This window comes from Eleginops maclovinus, chromosome 18 (genome assembly GCF_036324505.1).
Source record: "Eleginops maclovinus isolate JMC-PN-2008 ecotype Puerto Natales chromosome 18, JC_Emac_rtc_rv5, whole genome shotgun sequence".
Classification (NCBI taxonomy): Eukaryota; Metazoa; Chordata; class Actinopteri; order Perciformes; family Eleginopidae; genus Eleginops; species Eleginops maclovinus.
The window spans coordinates 16,004,297-16,027,669 of record NC_086366.1 but is presented as its reverse complement, the minus strand read 5'-3'; the positions used below and the strand labels follow the sequence as shown (position 1 = coordinate 16,027,669).

The 23,373-nt window shown below is 37.6% G+C and overlaps 1 protein-coding gene across 1 annotated transcript in view; it reads left to right on the top strand.

The window, feature by feature from the left end:
• lrfn1 (leucine rich repeat and fibronectin type III domain containing 1) overlaps positions 1-23,373 on the top strand; it is a 93,397-nt gene that overhangs the window by 49,195 nt on the left and 20,829 nt on the right. The window contains exon 3 of the mRNA XM_063907302.1: positions 21,146-21,261. The gene's annotated coding sequence lies outside the window, so the exon portion shown is untranslated. The remainder of the gene's footprint in view (positions 1-21,145; positions 21,262-23,373) is intronic.

Here is a 23,373-nt window from a genome sequence, read left to right as displayed (position 1 = left end):
TTGTGTGTGAACTTAGAGGCCATAAAAATGTATTATGTGAACACAAATAAGTTATATAATTGTATATACCCTGGCTAAATTAGTTTCTTGTGTCTTACAGTAAGCACCAGGTAGGGCTGCAGCTACTCAGGGCTATCTTATCTGAAGGAATCACATAAAGAGTAATGTATTATATTGGAAGGTTGCTTTTTTAAAGGATGTAGATTTAAAAATGTCTTTCTGTGAAATACTTAAAACTCAGATTATTTGTATTGTAATATAACAAGTGCACCATGCTGTGGACTATGTTGTGGTCTAAAGCAACATTATATGTGTGTTAGCCTTTGCAGGACAATCCAGAGACTACACAGACTTCATATCAAAGTATGTATGAGAGACATCACCCCACGCCAGGCTTGGCCGCTAAACGCTGCAGATATTGATTCTGATCGTTTTCAGATGGCTGGGGTTTACATAATGTGGCACCGTGAGAGGACATTGATTTTCCTGCTTTGAACTGGCAGTCCTGCAGGATGCTTTTCTGCACAAGGGAAGTGTCTGGCTTCAGCATTGCTCAGTGAAGCACAAATTGGCTTTATCAGCTAAAGTAATTTGGCAAGAAAGAAAGACACAGACAGTTAATAATCCATAGTATGAACAATAACAAAACCGTTTTTTCCCCCCACAGGAATAATAAATACTCAAAAGAGGGTGTAAACATGTTTATTTTTAAATGAGATGAGTGGATCATTATTACTAAGGATGTGTTGATATGAATATTTAGGATATGAAAACAGATTCAGCTTCTGGTGGCACCACATTCATTAGGTTTCCCTGCTAAAAGCTGTTATGTAGAAAGACTGAAGAGATCAGAGCGCAGTGCTATTACAGATTCACAACTGTCTTGATAGAATAAAAAAAACAACGGAAAAATGGAGAAAAAACATTTGCAAACAATATGACACTTTTCTACCACAAACATACACCAAAGTGCTTTGAACTGTGTATTTGCATTTTTTAAAATAACTAGGCAATAATGCAAATAGACCTATGGAGAGTAGTGATAGTGGGTTTCAGAGAGACAAATTATATTTCTGCATTTCTTTTTAGAGAGAAGAATATTGCAGGGAGGAAAATATTGAGTCTTCAAAGATGCACTGGTAATCATGTTGACAAGCGTTTTGATTAGATTTCTTTTTGCTACTCTACAAAGATAAAAATAACATATATATAAATATATATTTTTTTATAGAGTCAAAGTGGACAGAGTTGACAATTCAGCAGTCAAAACTAATTTAGTTTATTAGACAGACACTGTCTCAAACTACTTGCTGATAGCCACAGTATGAACACAGTAAACAAAAGGTTCAAATGCATTTAATGGGAATGTAACACTGCAGAAAGAATCTGCACATAAATAAATAAATAAATAGATATTGTGTAATTTAATTAGTAGTGTGGATACTTTGAGATGCTGTTGAAATGCTTATATAACAATTCTTGTTCCCTGAAGTTTGGCAAATGCTTCATAAAGCATTACCTCAGGTTCTAAAACTCAGTGTTTTCTATATAGAATTAAATCAATACCATAATGTTTAATAATAATTAACCAGCCCAAGGCAAAGTGTTTTATAAATGATTGATTATAAGCAGCAATGCAGAGGATAACATTTTCTATATACATGTGGAATAGAATATCACTTTAACATTTATGTACGGTTTTGCTGCCTCTGGTCTTTTGTCTGTCCTAAAATAAATGAAATGTTTCTCTTTTTATCATAAAGCAGGAAGAAATAAACAAATTGACATGAGTATACTACTATGTGGAATAATTGCAGAGCTCCTTGGTACATTTCCTTCTTAAACACACATTCAGAACTCCGAAAATGTAGGCAAACCAAAGTATAGTTTTGGACTCATTTTGAAATTAGACTCTCTTCATGCAAATGGTTGTTTTGATGTCTTTTGTTGGCATCTGCTGCTTTTCTCAGGGCGCTATAATTAAACAGGAGGAGGCCACAACCCTTTTTTATTCTGTGTCAGTTTAAGAAAGGGCTGGCAATATGCATTGTGTCAAAGCAATAGAAGTTGAACAACAGCTAGATTTCACACACAATATCATTCACTTTGAGGAGTGTGGGTATTTTATAATTTGTGTATTATTCTACATTACCACAGCGGCATACTGTAGGAGCCTAAAACAGCTGAAAAAAATCTGTTTGTGGACTGTTTGTTCACTAGAATTACACTTCATTTTGTATTTATGACAGACACATTTCATATAAAACTGAGTGAAATTGAGTATTTATAGATAAATATTACTTGTTGCTAAACAGCTGAAAATATATCGAACTCCTTTGATTCCTTCTGATAATGGCTTGAGTCCTGTATTGTGACCTTCCCAATTATAGAAAAGCAAATTACAAATTAGGGTTAATGATCAATGTTAGGTTAGATTTAACATAGTTGAGCCAGAAGATGACCTTCTTTGAAATGTTTCCAGACATTTTGAAAGCAGCACTCAATCACAAGATAATCTTTTCGAATTACGGGAAAAAAACAAACGTTTTTTTTGTTATTTACTCTTCACGTGTCACCACCCAGGTTTACACCCACAGCACATCCCCTGATCTGACAACATCCTCACCATAACTCTCATAAATCTTCATTAAAGGGCATGGGCCTGGGCACTTTGTCAGAGTTTGCAGTCCAGTAAAGATGCTCAAAAAGGGGCAGAAAATAGATCTCTTTGATGAATAACAGATCATGATGGAGAGGTGAGCAAACTTTCCTCTCATTCACTTCCCACACGTGCAGTGCGGCAAGACTGGCCTTCTCGCAAAGCATCAAATTGCTGTCTGATCCCAAATACAAGCAGCAATTGGGTGTAATCCTCCTGGATCTTGTTAAATGCTACAATGAAATTCAAACATTTCCTCTCAATTTTTATTTTGTAAAAAAAGTGAAACTACATGGATCTCTGTTAACAATATCAAATAAAAATGCAAAAGTTTCATCACTTTATTCTTATTACCTATGCATTATAAACAGTATTTATACATTTACATTACAAAGTCAACATTTTTTTAACAGTCTTGTGTGTCTGCCTTGTTCAGCCTGGCTACTGTTTTTGTAATTTTACATTTAAATATCTGATATAACATTTGAGTCACTGAGTCTGTGACTTTAGAGCTCAGACTGACTGATGCTGCTTCAGCTGCAGTTTGATCAGTGTTAGTTGGTCCTCCTTCTGAAGGAGGTGTCTCTAAAATTAGAAACCTGACTGACAGCATGTTAGCTCTCATGTGAGATAACACATAGTGGCTCATGGAAATGAACTTGGGCATCTAACGAAAATGGAAGGATCTTCAAAATCCATTCATCCAATTGACTTGACACATGGCGGGTATTGTGGCGACGACCAAAGGAAGTGCAGAGTTGAGTGTTTGGTTGTTTGAAGGAGCTGATCTTGACAAAGCTGCGAGCAGAAATACCAGAGGCCGAGCGGGCCCTGCACTAGCATCCTTACAGCTGAGAGGGTTTGGAAATGTCAGTTGAAACTATGAACATCAACCCACGGTGTACATTTCCCTAAAGCAAAGCTACCATCTGTATCTCTTTATTTCACAAACATATCTGTTTGCATAACTTTATGCATTTGTTGTTTCTGTTGCCATGCTCAAGGCAAGTGCAGCCACCTGGTGAGTAAGAGTTTTTGCAACATTTGCTACAGACTATTTCTACATTTGGTCGCTTAAATGGCAACTAATTAGCTAATTCATTATGGGAATCTTCATTTTTGGTATTGACCTTCTCCATTTTGGGCTGGACATTATTGCATTGTAAATTTGCCACATACTTTTACACTAAAGTTCACATGCTATAACACAGAAAATTGTGTTATCGTACCTAATTTTGTATGCGTTTCAGTTTTTATTTTAAATGGACACAACTTTAAAGATTTACTTTCCCTCCACTCATGTATTCATCAGGGACAACACTCTTTGATTAACATTCATGAGATGTAAATGTGTCAGATTTAGGCAAACTAATAATCATGTGCAATCCCTGATGTTATACATTAAACAAAACACACAACATATACAAAAATTGGACAAAAGAGCTTCAAAGCACAGATAAGAGGATACAGCAAAAAAAGAGAAAGCATACAACAGCCGGAATAGACTAAGTAAGACGATGACATGCCGGTCACAATAACACAAAGAGGCACTTGTTGTTGTTTGTATCAGCGTTGTTAATAGCTATTCTGTATTTGGTTTTATTCAAGGCTTTTCTTTTCACATATAGTAATTGGAGCTTGCAGCTATTCACATGGGATCTTAGGCTGAGATCAAAACCACAGAGAAATATAATATGCCATACACAGAGGAAGGTGTGGCAACAGTGAAAATGCAACTGCTTTCAAACTGTATGACACATTTTATACAGTACGTGTGTCCCTTATACTTTAAAAAAACGTGTAGGCAGAGTTTCTGTGGGAAAAGGCAAAGAGCCTCTCAGTAGGAAGTCTCACAAAAGTGGCATGTTTAATGCTTCACGCTGTGAGTTTCTCTGAAAAACCGTGTCGGTGAGACCTGGCATCTCTGGAGACAGGCGTAGTGGGACGTCCCAGGATGCTGCAGGGAGATGAGTGATAATGTACACGCTGAAATACAGGTTTCTGCTCTCATCCACCCACTAGAATATTTTGTAAAACAAAGCACGTACAGCTGCATCAATTACAACTGCATGTCAGCAATTTGAAATTTCAATAAAACTATTTTTTTACATGAAAATGTTGCATACATACATGACACGGTGAGACAAAGTCTAACAGACATCATGTTCCCTTTGTTTGAAATAAACCTCTCGTGATTGTGCAGTGCTGCAAGAAGAGCTATAAATTATTCAGGTGCTCCCCTATGGCTGCCCATTTACAGCCGCTCACTTGCGTCTGACTGGTCATATTCGCCTGCTGTATTCCTTCATGATCTGCCTGTTTTAAAATGGCAGCAAAATACATGTGACCTCTGAGTAAGACTCACTCTAATGCCTAATTTATTCATTACACTCCGCCTGTATTGGGTATGCGCCATAAAGCCTTTAATCGTAAATACTGTGGAATATCAAAACGAATTTAAAGAGGAAGGAGCATATTTTTATATAAATACATTAACAAAGAGAAATACGGCTCTTTACTCAACAACAAAGACAGTGCGAGATAGGAATAACGTAATGCTCTGGTCTTGGATAATAACACCTTTCTCTGTATTGTAGCCCATGAAGGACATTTCTGTTCAGACAGCGCAGCATGTCATCTCTCTACACCGATGTTCCTTCATTCAGGCTGATGTGCAGTGTGCTGGAGTGACTGCAGGGAGAAGAGAAGATAGTTGAATTCCCTCTCTGCCATGTCTCTGAATTTTGCTCACATCCCTCAAAACTGCTGTCTATACTGTTTGAGGGCTCATTCAATTCTTTCAGATGCATGGTCATGACACTGGGAAATGGCATAATAAAATTCAGTCTTGCAGGATGTCAGGTTGTCTCTGCAGATTGTGCCACTCCCTGCTGATTTTAAGACGGCACATTTTCTGTTCACTCAAGCTGCAATCCTTTTGATTCAAAGCCTATTTTTGATTCTCCACAACGTGGGGATTTTTTAAAATCACATATAGTCGTATTGTGTAGTTACTTTCAGTAATTACTTTCCTCTGTGTTAGTTTTTATCATTAGTGGTGCCTATTCATGTGACAGTACTGAAAGAACATCAGTACTACAACAGCATCAGTCATTTCAGCAAGTAATCCCAAAACAAAGTCAGTTCCATCCGCAATCAGCTGTAGTAATTATGAGTGGGGTGTGAGGAAGAACTATAGGCAGTTGGGATAGGGCAAGAAAGTGTATAGATGAGGCCGGGGTGGAAGCATCGGTCAACAAACCATCACACTTACTGAAGAGAGCTTTTAATTCTCCAGTTTTTCTCTCTCGATAATAAACAACAAAGGTCCCCTAACCTGTAAAGTAGTTATTTAACCTCAAACCTTGACTATAGTGGAGCAAATGGTCACACTGCATGTTGTCTGATAACAGAGATGTGGAATATTGATCATGTTGTTGCTGATTCTACATATTAACAGCATTTAATTGTTGAAACATGTCATGAAGGGTGGCCTCTTACATTTTAAAGACGCCACAGTTTACGCAATGTGTTTTTTAATGCAGTTTGTGTCAATCATTCATCAAAAATATTTATTTAAAAAAAGACAATGGTCATTTTATGTCATTTGATGGTGTTTTACTGTAACTTTAAGGCAGGGGGGTCCAAACTACAGCCCGGGGGCCAAATGTGGCCCATGGTCCATTTTGTATCGGCCTTCAGCAAATTCAAAAAGTATGATGAAATATGGCCCCCACCTGAAACTTATGCTTGTCTTATATTGTACTTCTTAAATATATATTTTAACATACATTACATAAGCCCACTTTTCAAATCAATTCCGTCATTTAAAGTTGAACACATTTTCTAACACATCTTAGAGGGGGAAAGCCCAATAAGATTGAAATAGACCCTTTATACTTCACCTTATTTTAAGCAATCTGAGGCTTCTGTTTTAAGGGATGTGCTGCCAACAAAACACATGAAACCCTTTGGAGAGCTGTGATGTAGGCTGTTTTCTTAAAGCATATTCAAGTATCGAGAATAATTTACCTATATTTGATTGATTTTGCAAACGTATAACTTTACCTCTCCTCTAGTGAGGGGTCCAGCCCTTTCTTTGTTTTGCTTTATGTGGAACCTCAGGAAATGGTTTGGACACACCTGCTTTAAGGATTTGCACAGAATAATAAAATGAGAAGGTTACCAACCAGTAAACTGCTGTTATGTAGAAAACAACTTGCTCTGCGTGCAGCATGAAATCAATTTGCAGTTGCTTAAGGCATGATTGGAAAGTCTAATTATCAACTTACTTCTTCATTGAATCGATGTTTGAGCTTGTTAGTCTGCAATGTACATCCGTGGCTCTTTTGATGTCTTTCTGAAAAAGTAACCACTCAATACATTTTAAAAAATGAAATGCGACATATTTATTCTAAATGCAGTGCAGACATCTTTTAGAATATAAAATTGCTCATCATTTGAATTCATGCATTTTTATCAGAATTGCAGCAGTTGGAGAGGGAGGAAAACAAAATCCCTGTCCTACTATAAACCTAATGTGTCGCAGTATAAGTAGGTATAATTAGTCAGTGGCATATTCTGCACTTGACAGTTACAGCCGCTGAGTGTATATACCGTTAAAAGGCAGACAGCAAGCTGGGGAATAGTTTCGAATGCGAGTTGTCGAATCAGTCTCTTATCGTCTCGAGTCATCAAGAGACTTACAGACACAAATTGAGTTGCTGCCCAAACAAATGGATTAATAAATCCTCTAATAATTTGCCCACTTTGATTCTGTCTGACTGAAATTCTTTCTCACAAATCCAAATTGAGAGGGATGGACACCTTGTTCTTTTTTTAAAATCACCTTTCTGTGATGATTTGAGCAGGATAACCAGGGAATATCTCATAGTTAAAATTGAAACTTGGCTTTAATGTACTGAATGCTCACATTTGAATTACTTCAAATCTGTATAGTTATCAGCATGTCTTTCCTGACTAAATATCTGTTTACAGGACTTGTCACTATGTTATGATTAGAGTCTCTTGGACGAAGTCATTGACTGTCAGTCACGCACTGCTGGCCGCGTTTAGATGCGCATGCCATCGTGAAGCTGGTTTCAAAATCAGGATGGCACTCTGAATTCCCAGCCTGCGTCTGTTCCCCTGAGTCCTTTTTTTTGGCAAATACATTGGAGCGAGCTGAACTTTCATCAGATATGCACAGCAAACTTAAGTGTTTAAGTTTCAAGAAACATGCATGTTCACTTCAACTAATCAAGTGAACACCATTACAGCAGGTGACACATACTAGATGGTTCACTGCACAATCCACATATTTTACTCATCATCACTCCGAGGCATTGCTTTCTGACTTTTTCCCAGAGGACGGGTTTGATCACTTGGCTCCGTCTCACATTCAGTCACTGTCTGCAACACTCACGTCTGCTTTTCTGCACGCATGGCATTATAGGTTTTTGGAAAATATGAAAATAATGAATGCATTAAAAGGAACAATGCCAGCTTCTCGGTTTATTATTTCAAACAGTATAGCAAATAAAGAGGTCCAAAAATAATGAGACCTAATATAAATCATTTTCAGGATCAGTTATTCAATATTTAAGTATCCCCTTTACTGTAAAAGCATTTACTATACAACAAAAGAACAATTAGACCTCATATTATACTAACTCTCTATCTTGCTTTGTTTTTGAGACGAAAAGTTAGCAAACTTGAACAACTTTTTGAAATTCTGTACACAGGAGTATATAAAAGCTTTATCGAGCCATATCATTAACAACAAAAGAAAATGGAACTCACTTCACTCTCCCCAAATAATACAGCTCACACAATCCGTTTCCCTTCTTAAAAGTAGAGCGCTCATCCACCAATGGAATGGTCTGTGGTTTCTTCCCCTGCAGTGTCATTCCACGAAAAACTGAAACTCAAATTGGCCTACAGTGTGTGAGTGAATGTTAGTTCAGCCTGTCTGGACTCTTTGTATGGCAGCATCTGCCGCAGTAAGAGTGTGTGTGTGTGTGTGTGTGTGTGAATGGGTGAATGCTGACTAGTAATGCGTTTTTGGTTGTCCCATAAATGAAGTCTCTTTACCGCATGGCGTCCTCCATCACGAGCAACCTGGAGTTCAATCTCTTGCTCAAGGACACTCTGACACATGGACAGAGGGAGCTACCAAACAGATATCCTTCCTTTTAAAGAAAATCTATATTTAGAAAAATCTAGAGAATCAATGCAGGTCGATAAAGTAGACGGAAAGAGTCAATAAATAAAAGAAATAAATATAACAAAAACCAGGCCTATCTCTACATATATCTTCTGAAACAAACTCAAACAAAAACCCTCACTTCCTGAACTACTAATAATTGGACAAAGAAAAATACAGGGGTGGCAACAATCCGCTAACCTAGTGTGTCTAACATATGTTATCTACGTGATGAGATGTAAAGGGTACCCCAAACTTACCTAACTCCTCCACCTCCCACCACACACACACACAGTCACAACATATAGCACAGGATACACAATTGTCACAATGCTTTAACACGCAGTCAAATTGAGGCTCTCCAGTCAGCAGCAGGCCCAGCAGTGAGACCAGAAGGCTTCCTGGTTGTCTCCTTGATGGCTGGTCCTGGGTGCTGATTGGTCAGCTGAGGGTGAGAGGAGCCAATCAGTCATCAGTCAGAGATGCCCAGGCAGGTACTGATCAGCTGCTGATTAGCTGTAGCGAATGACAGGGAGTAGAGAAAAGAGCAGGAGGCAAGAAACAAAAGTACAGCCTGCCCGGCACGTAACATACGCCTATTAAAATGCATTGTATTTCTTCTAAACCCTTCATTTGGTCTCATAGTCAAAGATCCTTTAAGGGAAGAGGCATGAGTATAAAAAATGCAGTTCACGTTATTTAAACTCTGATGAATAAAGTCATTGATACCTTCCTCAAGGTAAGAAGAGACTTTAATTTAACTGTACTTGCACTGGTTGAAGGAAGATTGAAGAGTCTTTACATCTGAAACAGAGAAATGAACCCCCCTTTATGTTCTGATTCACAGAGCTAACTGCAATATCTAGAAAGGCTGTGGATATATTATCGAATCAGATTAGAAAAACTGAGTGGGAGGAATTCAGTAATCCTAGATTCATTATCATTAACTTGTAGAACATTTTGGAGATATCACTGTATATCTGCAAGCCAATCATTTAGGTGATACAGCCTGTGTAATTTGACAGAGGATTCAGACTTAATAATTTCATTACGGACGGGATATGAACATCTTTTTTATTGCAAACGTTTTTGAGCGTGTTATCAATGATTTTGCAGGCTTGAACTGGTGGGTGTTCGTTGGAGAAGTAGATATCCTGTTTGCAAGTGCTGTCACTGCCTTGGATCGTCCAATATTATTACCCTGCAGAGATAAGTGAGCCTGAGAGTGCAGATTCAAATAGAATGGGAATCAGTGTTGCCCACAAAATACAATAAATAGTCAGGGGTTAGAGGCAATTTACTTTCATTTTTTTGTAGTAGTTTAAATGTTAAATCCTGCTGTTCCAATGGTTATTGAACTTTCGGTAATGACAGAACAGTTCTTCTAAACAATTAAATTACAATCTGGACTTAGAGGAAAGATTTTTGATCAATTCATGGGAAACACTGCAAATGAAATACAGTGGAGACGATGAACTACCCACAGCAGCAGGAGAATGATCTATCAGCAAGTTATGGCCTGAACCGTTTGAAGGGCAGTAACTGTGACATAAACCCTTTTTCAAGTCTTTCAAGCGGGAAGACCTGGTCTGCAGTGTCAACTGCCTCACTGAGATCAGAGAAAGGGTTCAAACAGAGCAATGACAAGCACAAACAGCAACAAGGGGAGCTCAAGGATAATCGTCTATGTGCGCCACAACGTCTTAAAACCCAATTAAAACATCTCATTATTATTCAGAGAACAGAAGAGCCGTTTTATCAAACTGATTTTCCTAAATCTTTGAGAAATACACAGTTTGTCTAAAATATATAAATGTTGTATTTAAATCTATGTCACACTGCACCTCCTGATTTTTTGAGAAAATGATTTTGTCCAGGTTATTAAATACTGACTCACGGCAGCACATGGAGAAGAGCTCCAAATTGACGTATATTTAAAAAGACACATTTTCTCATTGCAGTCTAAAATCTCTTGGGGCCTAACAGAGAGCGATTGACATTTTCATACTTTAAGCTCTGGGTATAATTCATGAAAATGCCGGGCATATTTGAAGAGCTTCAATTTTAACATTTTATAGAGTCCCAGAATCTCACCAGAGGTGACTTGTTCCAGCCCGCACGATTCCACATCCATTATAAATGGCTGGTTCAGACACGCAGCAGTATACATATGTTTACAACTGACAAATGCACCAAAAGGAGTCCTGAAAAAACAGCTATCCATCTGAGCTGCATGGATCCCACAGACCTTGTTGTAACATTATCTCCCAAGTACATAAAGAAATAAATGTGCCCGGCTGCACGGATTCAAAAACATGTCAGTCAATGTAGGTTCAGCATAGAATATACAGAGATTTAAAGTGAACGATGGGAAATCATCTCCAAATATGCACACTTCCTGTAAATAATCCATATTTTAAAGTAATAGCATTTATTCTATTTATCTATTGGCACACTGTTTATAATCAGCTTTAATATTAGAAACTTTGAAATGATGAAAAACCCCATCCTTCATTCAATGGATAGAATGAGTTAGCAGCAATATGTATGTTTAGCTCAAGGTTGTATTTTCAATTTTTTATAAGTAAAGGAAAATAATCATTCAGTTCCTTTTCCTCCCAAAAGGTCAAAAGAAGGTCGCTTCAGTGCAAAATGTCATTTTTTCTCAGAAAAATACTTTCGATGCATGGGGTGAAACAGAATGTAATATTTCTGTGATGTATATAAAAGTAGTCCCCCAGTTTAACTTGGTTTTGGTTTGCAAGCTCCCTTTGATTGTGTAGTTCAAGAACCATGCAGGGCAGTGAAGTGTTATCGGCATTTCACTTTTAAGTACAAAGCTTTAAATGTGATTAATTGTTAATGTCTTGAGGTGGTTTTCAGTATTTTCTTAAAAGGGTCTGGGGAGAGCTTTTCTCTTTTAAGATGTTCAGTGAGACTTTGTAGAAACCTCCAAAAAGGTTTTTCATTTGAGTTCCTATGTTATTTATTGAACAACTCATAGTATGGACTTGTGTGTTTGCTTGGGTCGCAGCAGGCAAAGAAAACACACATTAAGGGTTTATATACCAAAATGTTCAATGTCCATAAGAAACAAAGCAATTAGTACTCCACAAATGTAATTTCTAAGACAAGAGGAATCATTTATTCTGTCTGGCACAAAAAAGGGCTCAGGGGAACTTAAATAAAACAAAAGTGAAAACATTAACTTTAAATAGTGTCTCAGTTTAATACACAATATGACTTAGCTCTGTATCCTTTAAAAGAGTAAGAGTCCTCAGCAATGCAAGAGACTCTGGGAGGCTGTACTTTTCCACAGAGTTGCTTTTAGCAAAGCCTAAAATACTAACATGTACAATGCTAACATGCTGATGTTTACCATTCAAGGATCATTTATTGTCCTTCTACAACACAGGGCTGCTCAACAACATGCAGTTGCAGCCTACGCTTTACAACAAAGCACATCACAAGCAAAACAGAACAAAAACAGAACCACATTCCTGTAGTGGTTGTAAACAGCAGAAAGACAAAAGTGAATTCAATGTGAATTCTCAGATACCATGGACTTCATCTTACCTTTAAAAAATCAGCATCCTATCACAAAGTGCAGCTGAAGCTAACTGTATCATAAACCAAAGTATTTTAAAACTTGGATTTTTAACCTGATGTTGGCGTTAGAGGATTTCATGTCAAACTTTTCACAATTCAACCTGAAAGGAACATGGTTATCTTCATAGCAATCCATCCAAGAGTTTTTGAGATATTTCCGGTTGGAACGAGGAAGTGGTGGACTCATGAAGTATAGTTTAAGTTTAGAGATCCTGTATGAGTTGGTTCCCAGCAAATACTCCACTTTTAGTCAAAATACATGCCAGGAAAACACGGGTAAGAAAACAAGGCAAAAATGATAAATGTAGTCAAATTCATATATTCATCATATCACAGTTAAATGTCTACTGTAAATGAATGCCCAAAAAACTGGTGAAATGTAATGTTTTTCAGAAGCACGACCCGACTGACCCTTAACAGAGTACTTATAGTGATGCTTAGTAGATTAAACTTGTTTTATAGAAAAGCCAATAAGACAAATGAAGGGCATGCATTTTGGAATTCAGCACCAATACAATGAGAGCCAGCTGAGGAAATCAAATAAGCTCCATGGATTCCTCTTTGACATAGCGGTAAACGATCCTATCAATCCTCTTCTCTCCTGCTTGTTCTTTTCATCCTGATTCTTGACTTGACAGACAACTGCTGTTACTGTTGGCAATAAATAAAAACAGAAACACAAATAAGAGAAGCCTGAGTATTTACTGGCCTGGAGAGAATTGGGATGTTTTGATGGGCAAGGAAAATGAACAGCACTTGTTTTTTTAACCTGTTTTGTTGGTGACTGCTGCACCACCACCTCCACAACCTGTCAAACTGACAGCTCTGGCAGCGCTGAGGCACAAATATGACATTATTTGCAGATGGTTAATAAAGAAAAATATCTGGCTAGAAAAAATGATTCATAGTTAGTCCCAGCTCTTGTTTACAGACATGTTGTCACATTCATTTAGCAAATTATGCTCATGCTTGGGGCTCTGTAAAATGGTGTTGCCCTCCCATTTTACTGGGGAAGAGGGGGTTGTAAAAATAATAAAAACATTTTTCTCTCCTCAGCCTTTGAATCGGTTCCCTCAGAATCCCACAGAATCATTGATCTCTCTAAAGGGATTCTTACAGCAAAGGTGCCAATATTTTATTTTGCAGTATTCAATTAATTGTGAAAAATGTTCACCCAGCTAAAAGCAGCTCCATTACCCATAACCCTGCTTAGAGGCTTGTATGTAACAGGATATGCTAACACTTGTCGTACTAAGCCCTTGTAATCTTCATGCTTGAATTTGTGAACAGAGGACCATGTCTTTTCCACATACTGTAAATACTGATGGTGTAATATAGCTGTGTGGCTTGAATTCCCCAGTGTTTTCAAACATCCCAAAGAGTATAATGCAGCAAACTGTGATGCTGCTGCACAGATGTAAAAGCGCACTCAATATGACTGAATGATAACCAAATGAAAAGTAACGGATTATGGTAAGATCTATATGTAATCGCCCTCTTTCATAATACATTTTTCCTACAGACTACAGGCCATATGCTTCTGTGGCAGTCAGTGAACCATGAAATCACTTGGTTTTCATGAAGCTGATTAGCATTCTCAGGTTAAAGCTCAATGGGGCAAGAGAGGTAGTTGTAAAAGCTTCATTTAGTATATCAGACCTGTCTTTTCTTGTTACGGCTGCACAAAATGATCAAAGTGTCACAGTTACTGGAATGACTTCACATGCTAATGGCACGAGACATGCGGACAGCAACACCAAATTACCCTGTTTTTAAACAATCACAAGGTGATCTATATTTGTAACCCTCATCATCATGAGCTGATGTTGCCGAGTTAATGAAGTTTAATATGAATATTCACCCAAGCGATTCCAGAACATAGCTCAGCAAAAACAATCTTAGTATGAATTGTAGTTGTAGGATTCGATATGAGCAGCTTGAGCAGTGTGAGTCCTATACTGTTCATGATAATCTCATTTCCTTCTGTGCCTCAAAGCCATATGTAGATACTGCTTCTGTTTAGCTACATTACTAAAGCCCTTGTAATATTTTTTCCCGTCTCTATATGACATGGACAAATCAAACACCCAAACATTTCCATAAACTGCACCATGCTGTGATGGCACCCAAACCTGTGCACGCCGTGATATCTGTGGTAGGATTACGCACGTTATTGGTGGAACCCCATTGCAAAACTACAAAGCTCTTTGGGAATTAGGGAAATGTGAAATCTAATCTGACTTAAATCACAATATTTCAATGTGAAGCTCCTCATTTCTGACATCTTCCTCTCTTACCTTCCCGTCAGGCACTTTCACTTGTACAGATCACTGTAAATATTGTATTATCTCATCTGACACTGACATACACCCATCTCTGCTCTGGTATTGTTAATTTAAACTAACAATCTTTGTTTTCTATGTGGAACAAATCTGCTCAAATTATCAATGTTTTAATCAGGATTTAAAATCCATTTAGTCACAGAGTGAGCTATTTGTTCATAAGGGAAAATATAGCTTCATTATTTTAATAAAATAACTTACATATTTAAGAGGGAGGGTTCTGAAAGTATCCCTGGGTATAACATACCAAAGAGTAAAACACAAAAGCCCCAACTCAGTTTTCAGCTGTTTGCTTTAATTGACATTGAGATCAATCTGTTGAAATACTTAAGATATATCTCAGTTATTCAACAAAGCATTTCTATAACGATTTTTTTCGATAGTGTTTTTTTTAGGAATCAAATTTGATGCAGCAGAATCAGAGATATAGTTTTTTTTATTCCACACTTCCTTGTCAAAAACGTGACACCTACATTTCCCATGATGCATCTCTACTGCTAAAAGTTGTGATGCAGATTCTGTGTCGTTGTGTCAGAATACTATTTGCTGTATACTCTTGATGATGCCTTTATTTTGTAGTATAAATATGTCAACACTTTCAAAAGCAAATGTTATTTAATATTTAGTTTGGGTGCAATCTTTGAAATTATTGATGGTAAATGATTCATCACTTGCCAGTAGCTTTGGATGAATACCATATTAGGATGTTTGATGTTTAGTAAGCTATGACCTACTGCAAAGTTTTACAAGATGTTGGCTGGTCATACCTCTTAAACATGTCCAGTCCTCCAATCTTTCCAAATTATTTAAAGGCAACTGGAGCCAACAAGGCTTTTCACTAAGCAGCAAAGCAACATAATTAGCACTCTTTCTTTATGTGAGCTAAATATTAGTTTCCCATGTGGGGGTCTTTCATTCCAGGACTTTGGTTCATAATGATAAATATAGGCAAGTATAAGGTGGACTGACATTAACTATTATATAAACATTCATGATGTCCAGATGATGAATCCTGTAATTGTTGTTCAACTACACGGTTAGATGTCTCAACAACTTATAGATCTATTGCCATGTCATTTGGAACCCATACAGTAGTCATGGTCCCAACAGAATAAATTGTCACAAGTTTGGTGGTGCCCGAACTCTAGCACCATATTCAGACCAACATTTTGTTTTCTGCAATACTTTGGTTTATGACTAAACACCTGCAACAATAATGACATTCCAGTAAGCCTAAGTTGTGTTTTTTTTTTATGTTTTTGTTTATGAATCAATGCTCCCATTGTCCCCAGGTTTGCGTAGTAACCGTGTAAGATAAAGACCCAAACCTTACATTGTGCGTATGTGATTGAATGTGTAGATTGATCTGGTCCGAGCAAAGGTGCCAGAAGTAAAGTTTAAGGGAGGGAGGAGGTGGATATTATCTAGCCTATTGTAAAACAGTCTGTAGTTCATGTTTAGCTTCTTGTATGTCATGATATGGGCTTCTATGCCTTTTTTGGCAGCTCTTCATTGTAAGAGAGATTTTAATTTGTATGCATATCTAACTATCACATGACAGAGCTGGAAAGCTGCAATAATTATTTATCCATGATTATATCTTCAATGTCCTTAACAAATCGCCACACTGGTGAAGGCCACAACATGCGATTGAGAGTTTGCAAGTGGATCATACTTGAAGAATTTTAACAATCCAATTTCAAACAATTTCCAAGGTCAAGAATGAACCTTCAAGCTGCACATGTATTTGTGAGTTTAAAAACATTCACAAAAAGGCTGATGAAAGCTGCCTGTGACTCAAACTCATGTTTGTGTATAAAACAGCTCATACATGTTTTATTACAAACAGTTAGAATGTGTTAATGTGCTTGATCGTATATAATATAATATGATTACAACTCTGTTATAAGTACAGGTATTGTGCTTATGTTTGCTTACAACTGAATAAAAGCTAATCAAAAACAATTAAATGAAATGTTTATATCAGACTTATAAATGCCAAATAGGATGTAGTTAAGTAAAGCATTTGTCTATTTGGTCTATTTTTTTTCACAATTTATAGCCCGAATGATGTTTGATCCATGAAAAGAGATCAATTCCGTATGTGGATTTGAGGACCTCAGCAAGTTTGTGATCAAAGCTCAGAGATTTAATTCAGCTTTTGTTCATGTGTTTGAATATATCATATGAAATCTTGTACGCCCAAGGACATCCACTAGCCCAAAAAAGAAATGAAAAACCTTTATTGAAATGACTATTCCAATGTGAAATGTAAAGAAAAATACACAGTTTGAACATGTTTGTATAAAGCTGAGTTATCAAGCTCTGTGTAAGAGCACAAACAGCCTTTTCCAGGATGTATGATCTACCAGCCTTGTACGATGTAGTTTAACCATACAACCAGCCTTAATTATCACTGAGAAGGCCGGGCCCTCGCTTGGTAACCTTGTCCTCTGTCAGTGCCCGATTCATGAGTATTGATTAGCTGGGGAACACAAATACACCCACCATTCATCTTTTTCATGACCTTTAATGCCAAAGGTTTGAAGAAGCTAATAAAAAGTGTATTATTCAATCAAACTGCTCCGACAAGCAATTTTCCTTGAAACAGTTTTTGTCTCATTTGATGTAAAGAGCTCAGCTCGGTTCACACCAGGTCAGTGCGATGGGAGTGTTCATTAGAGTCTGAAGAAGTTTTAGATTAGCGGTAATGGCTCAGAAATAAACAGCTGCTCTTCCTTAATAATCACCTCACTGTTTTGTCCCCACTTGATCTGAGAATTTTGTACCCAGTGATTAAACTTGATAAATTCGATACATTTAAACACATTAAGTCTACACTTAGTGACATATTTTCAATATGTTTATAGTTTCCGGGCACTGCTGTTCATGCAACCCTATTAGGTAGATGTAATTAGGCTTTGACTGTGTCAACACAGCTGCTGAAAACCCATGAATACGTCCAGTACTATGATTGATATCTGGCCATGCAGCGTATATGATCCTGTGTGTAAATCAAGTCATTAATCAAAGTGCTGACATGAGGAGTAAATTACTGTACAACCAGGGGAATAGAGGAATAGTGTAATGGCGCCCAGTTTCAGAGATCTGCTTAGGATGAGTTTGACCTCACATATATGACAGTTATCAGGCTACTCTACACCTCCGAACAGCTTCGTTGTTTCCTGAACGAGTGGCTGTGTCAGTCCATTGCTGAGTCATGATGACATTGAAAATGTCCTTTAATAAGCTTGTCAGGGCTGTGGCTGCTTTAACCCTCTCTCTCTACCTCAGACACTGTGATCCCTGCATTTATGGAAAGCATTTATTCTAGCAAAAACCTTCACTCCAGTCTGACAATTGGAAGTAATTAAAGTGTGTAATAAATACACAAAAAACTCCTCTCATAGCTATGGTGGAATTAATCCCTGTGCTGCTGTGGCTTATTAAATGATGTTGGTCTTCACTTACCTTGCTGGTAAGTTCAGGTATTGCCATCACTTCTGTCAATATCTGGGGAATGGAGAACAAATAGAGGCGGGTATCTCCAATATGAATACATTCACTCAAATCTATAATTCATTGAAGCTCCCAGGCTTGTTTGATGGTCAGCAGGATCTGATGTAATGAGATGCCTCAAGGTTTCTGCAGAGGTTTCTTTTGCTGATTTGCTCTTTAAGACGGTGTAAAGATCATTCTGACATTGTCTTCCACATTTATTATTTGTAATCTTGTGTGCTTAGACCAAATATATGAGATAGAAATTATATTTTATTCCTATCTGGCAATAAATCAATGCAGCTCTGATCCGCTTTTCCCGAAATGCTGTAGGCAGAGTATTCCAAGCAAATCCTGGTATAAAAGAAAGCTTGTTTCAGATATCTCACTTCTGCATTCTAATATAATATTTCCCTCTGCCACTACTAGTTTCTCAGCAAACTAATTATTATACACTATACTGCACGGGCAGATAGTGCTTTCACTGCAGGTACGTTTATGAGTGTATTTCATTTTTAAGTCCAAAAAATTCATATTGATGTTGTTTTTAAAATTCCTTTTTTTATTGAATGTAAGCACAATACAAACTATAGAAATAATACTTGACCTCCATCTTCGGTGCCATATGCTATTATGCGTGCGAGTTACATTCATACTCATTACGGACCACAATGTCAATGAACTCCTTTGAGTTTTGTTAAATAGTATAGAATCGAAGATAATAAAACACAAATAAATACAACAAAGATAAAAAATAAAAATAAATCCTTGCTGTAGCTGGAGGTAATCCCTGTGCTGCTGCGGCTTATTAAGGAACATAGCCTATGTTCTTAAGTGGTAAGCTCATGTATCAACACTATGTATTTTATTATTTGGTGTGTGTTATTTGTTTCATTTCACATATGTTCCATATTTTCAGAATAATACCTTTCACCCCACTGAAAACAAAATGAGCAGTAGATGATGTCAATATGCATTATTTCCCTAAAAGCTTTGAAATTGTCATTCCAATATTTGTTTAATGTCTTTGCGTGCATAGTTTCATAGTTTTCATATGTTAAGGATATTTTCTTATGAAACAGATTGAAAAAAAAAACACATTTCTTATCCTCCATGTAACCAGACTGGCCTATTTTTTTCTATTTTGCCACACACATAATGTCATCTTTGTGTGAAGTGAGGGACAGAATATAAAAGCAGTGAGGTAAAAAGGGAAATCTCTGACACCCTTGTTGAAAACCAGAGTATTTTAAGTAACAAAGCTGGCAGCGCAGGAGCATCACTGTCTCCAGAACAACTGCCTTTGTTTAGCCCTGATAGGAAGGCATCACCCTGATGGAAAATGTCCTTTGGCCAAAGTTGCCTGGCACTGAGGATTTCTTTTTCAGCTTTTCACTTCATATGAGGGCTTGGGGAAAAGTAGCAGGAGAAATAGAGAGGTAAAAATATTGTGGCCGCAAGAGCAAAATGGAGCGGGGAAGTGGAGTGTTTGATACAGTGAAGGGCAGACATGTTGGAGATTAAGCGAGACCAGCTTGTCCTGGGCCGACTCCTGGTTTATCCCACTGGGCCAGGTGATGATTTGATGCTTGGAAATGGGAGATGGTACCGAAAAATCAGTTGTTGATCCATTGGGTCTGACCAGCAGGTGAAGGACTTCCTGTGCAATACAAATTTAACAACTTCATGCACCTCCCAGTGGTTGCTCACTGACACATTGCCTGTCGAGGGGGCCGAGTAAGAGCAGTTAATATGCATGGCATGATAGACTGTGTTAAATTTACTGACAACTTCACTATTACTTTATTTTTCTCTCTCATTTCTTAAACTCTGACATGACAGCTCTGGCTAGAAAATGGGATGATTTGAAAAGGATTGGAGTGACGTATCAAAAAGAAAAAAGCTTGCGTCATTAATACTTCATTGGCCGGATGAATAGCTTAAGGTGACAAGCCTAAAGTCCCTCTCTGAATACGTGAGTTTCTCTGGGTGTAGAGTAGAGCCATAAGAAGAACCTGAGTGGAGAATTCTGTTTTTTTAATGCATGAAGGCTCTCTGCAGACAAATGTGAGCGATATGGTAATCTCCCTTGGGTTCCGTGCTGAGGTACTGAAGGCAGAGCTGTGACACGTCATGTAGCTTGTTTTGAATTTTAGGGACAAGTGAGAAACTGAAGGCCTGTGACCTTGGCAGTCAGTGCAGAAATAAAAAAAACGTTTTGCAGCTGCCTAGAAATAGCTTCCTGAGTGAGTTACAAAACCTTGTCCTCATCCATCTCTATCAGATATGTGCATGGCAACATTCTTATGTTAAAGCAGGCAGTAATTATTTGGACCCATTTATGCCCTATTTTCCCAGTCACCGCAGAAAATTTGCCCGCTCTTTGTTTTGCAAAGATAACTTCCAAGGCTGTGTCAAAATATGATGAATTTTTCATTATGCTCCCCTTTACACTTTGTTCTCCTTTAGCTACAATGATGCAGTGAAATATTAATGACAAAACACACATTCATAGTTATGGTATCTCCAACTCTGTTTTCTAAAGCCTCTCCTGCTGCTTATGCCTCTTTCTTGTTGTTTCATAATCAGATCAGCTTTCATATCGCACCCAAAGCTGCCAAGTGGAAAAAGAAGCAAGCTTAGTCAATGAGATTATGTATGTATGACTGCTTCTTTTGTAAGTTGAGCAATGTCGTCTTAATCACAAGAACACAGTCTAGAGGTAGATAAACATCCCTAAATGTGTTAAAACAACCCTAATCTGTCAGGGAGTAGCAGTGTTGTAAGCCAAGCTGTCCTTTTTCTCAAATAAAACAGTTTCTTGCCCTTTAGGTGGTGTTTTACTGTGACGCCAGTGGAAGTTGCCGTCTTCAGCTCTGAGTCTCTGACTGCCAGCTGATCGGGATGCTGATGTGAAACCTGCGATGGAGACCGGGGCTTGATATCTGGTGAGTTTGTTGGGTTTTCCAAGTCACTGCATAATGACTGTGAGCATTTGCTGCGCCGCCTTTAGCTGGGGTGGCTCTAACTATGCTGAAAATGTTGTTGTGTTAGCAGTGGTATATCAGCAGATTGAAGATGCAGTACTATGTGGAACACCCGTGGGAATTTGTAACAGAAAGTACAGAAAAGATGGTGAAACTACAGGTGCAGAGCAGAACTGGGTCAAATTTGAAAATACTCTGCTTATTTCTTCTTTGTTTTACACATTTTGAACAGCCATGTGGGGGGAGTTAAATCAGAGTCATCTTTATTTACTAGATGTGTTAACACGACATTTAGGCCTCCCATGCTTCTAAAAAGAAATACAGCAAACATACTGCTATGTAAAGACATTACGTATTAGGTTAAGACTTTAGGTATGAGATTCCCCTCTATTCAAGCTATTCTAAAATACCTATATCTATTAAGAGAAGTACAATTTCTCAGGAATTATCCTTTTTGAGGCTATCACCAAGAGGCTGCTCTGATGGTCCCCTACAGTTGAATAGTGGTTTATTCACACACACTACAGACATTGATTGACAAGTACATTTTGAGATATTTATTAACTGTATTATCAATGGACAGCTAATACGTCCATATATCATGATTTATTGGGAGAAAAGCTATCCTCAAGTCAAATTAAACATTTAGCATCCTTATAATAGCCCAACGCAATTGTGTTTTGTTTCATAACCATATTTTTCTGTCTCTGCTATTATTTGACTGACATCAGCAGTTAAATCAGGCTCTTAGATCAAGTCATAGATTTGTTGACTATTTGGGGTCAGCCCTTATGTCGTTTAAAAATCTTAAATGGACAACATACAATGTCTTCAGGGACCGCTGGATAGATATTGTATATGTAATCAGGAACTTTATATGCATGCAGTAGGTGGTTAATGGACAGAATACATTCCGCAGCTTGCTGCAATTTCAATTGACAATAATGGATAATATATGCATGTTATACCTTTATATGTATATTAGACTGTCAAATATAAGATTTGTAAATACTTTAGATTTTTTGTATTACAGGTTAGGATTGTTTCCTAACACACTGATTTAACTGTCCCTGAAACAGATGGTGTGTGAAAAGAAAACTGTGATAGTTTTTAGTAGTGCAAAATGAAGTCATAGGTTGTTTAACAAAAGCAATGTATATTATACTGTATATTTACTGCAATTCATGTTAAAAACAGGTTGTCATGCTTCCCAACACTAACAAAGACCTAGTATGTAAATCTCTGCATTGTTAATGCTCTAATCCCACTCAAATCTGTTTTTCCAAACAATAATTAAGATAAAGGATTGATCTTTATAGATAAATGCTCATTTGAAAGTATAATCATAAATGTATAATGTATGAATTCAATTATTGTTCATATCCTCTAAACTTGCAGTCATTTTCCAAGACCGCATACAGCCCGACAGCCTTCACCAATAGGGGAGCATATCTCTAGCCTGTAGGTAATAAAACTGGGCCAAATAAGGCCTGGAGGCACGTTCTCCACTGCCCACTGTTTTTTCTTGCTTATTGCACCATTTATGGTCTTTTGACAGCAGGACAGGAGTATATTGTTCAGAGAAGTACTTGTAAGAAAACCTAAGGGGTGCTGCATGGAATACTTTTCTGTGAATAATTACTCTCCTACCTTGCACCTTCTGACTTAACTAACTTCACCAAGTACCTGAAACTATCTGACCCATGGGTCAAAAGGGTTCTACCTGGAGTCGTAGTGTAATTGACTAGATCTCTATTTTACTTTAAATAGGCCATAAAGGGCAGTGGCAGTGCATAAACGCTGTAACATGTTTCCATCGCACATTATGTAGCATAAAACTATTAATTAAAACCTGGCACACAAGAGGATAGAGTTAATGATCTGTGCTGCGCCTTCAGAGAGCATTCAGCCGAGAATAATTGTGTGCATCTGAAGTGCAATAGGTACCTGTTTCCCCCTTAACATCTGTCTGTTGTACTCAAAGTAGGTTTGCATCCTGAAAATGTCATTGCACTGCATCTAGGCACAATAGTTGATGCTGCGTGCTGCCAGTAGCTGTGCTTTGCCAAGGGC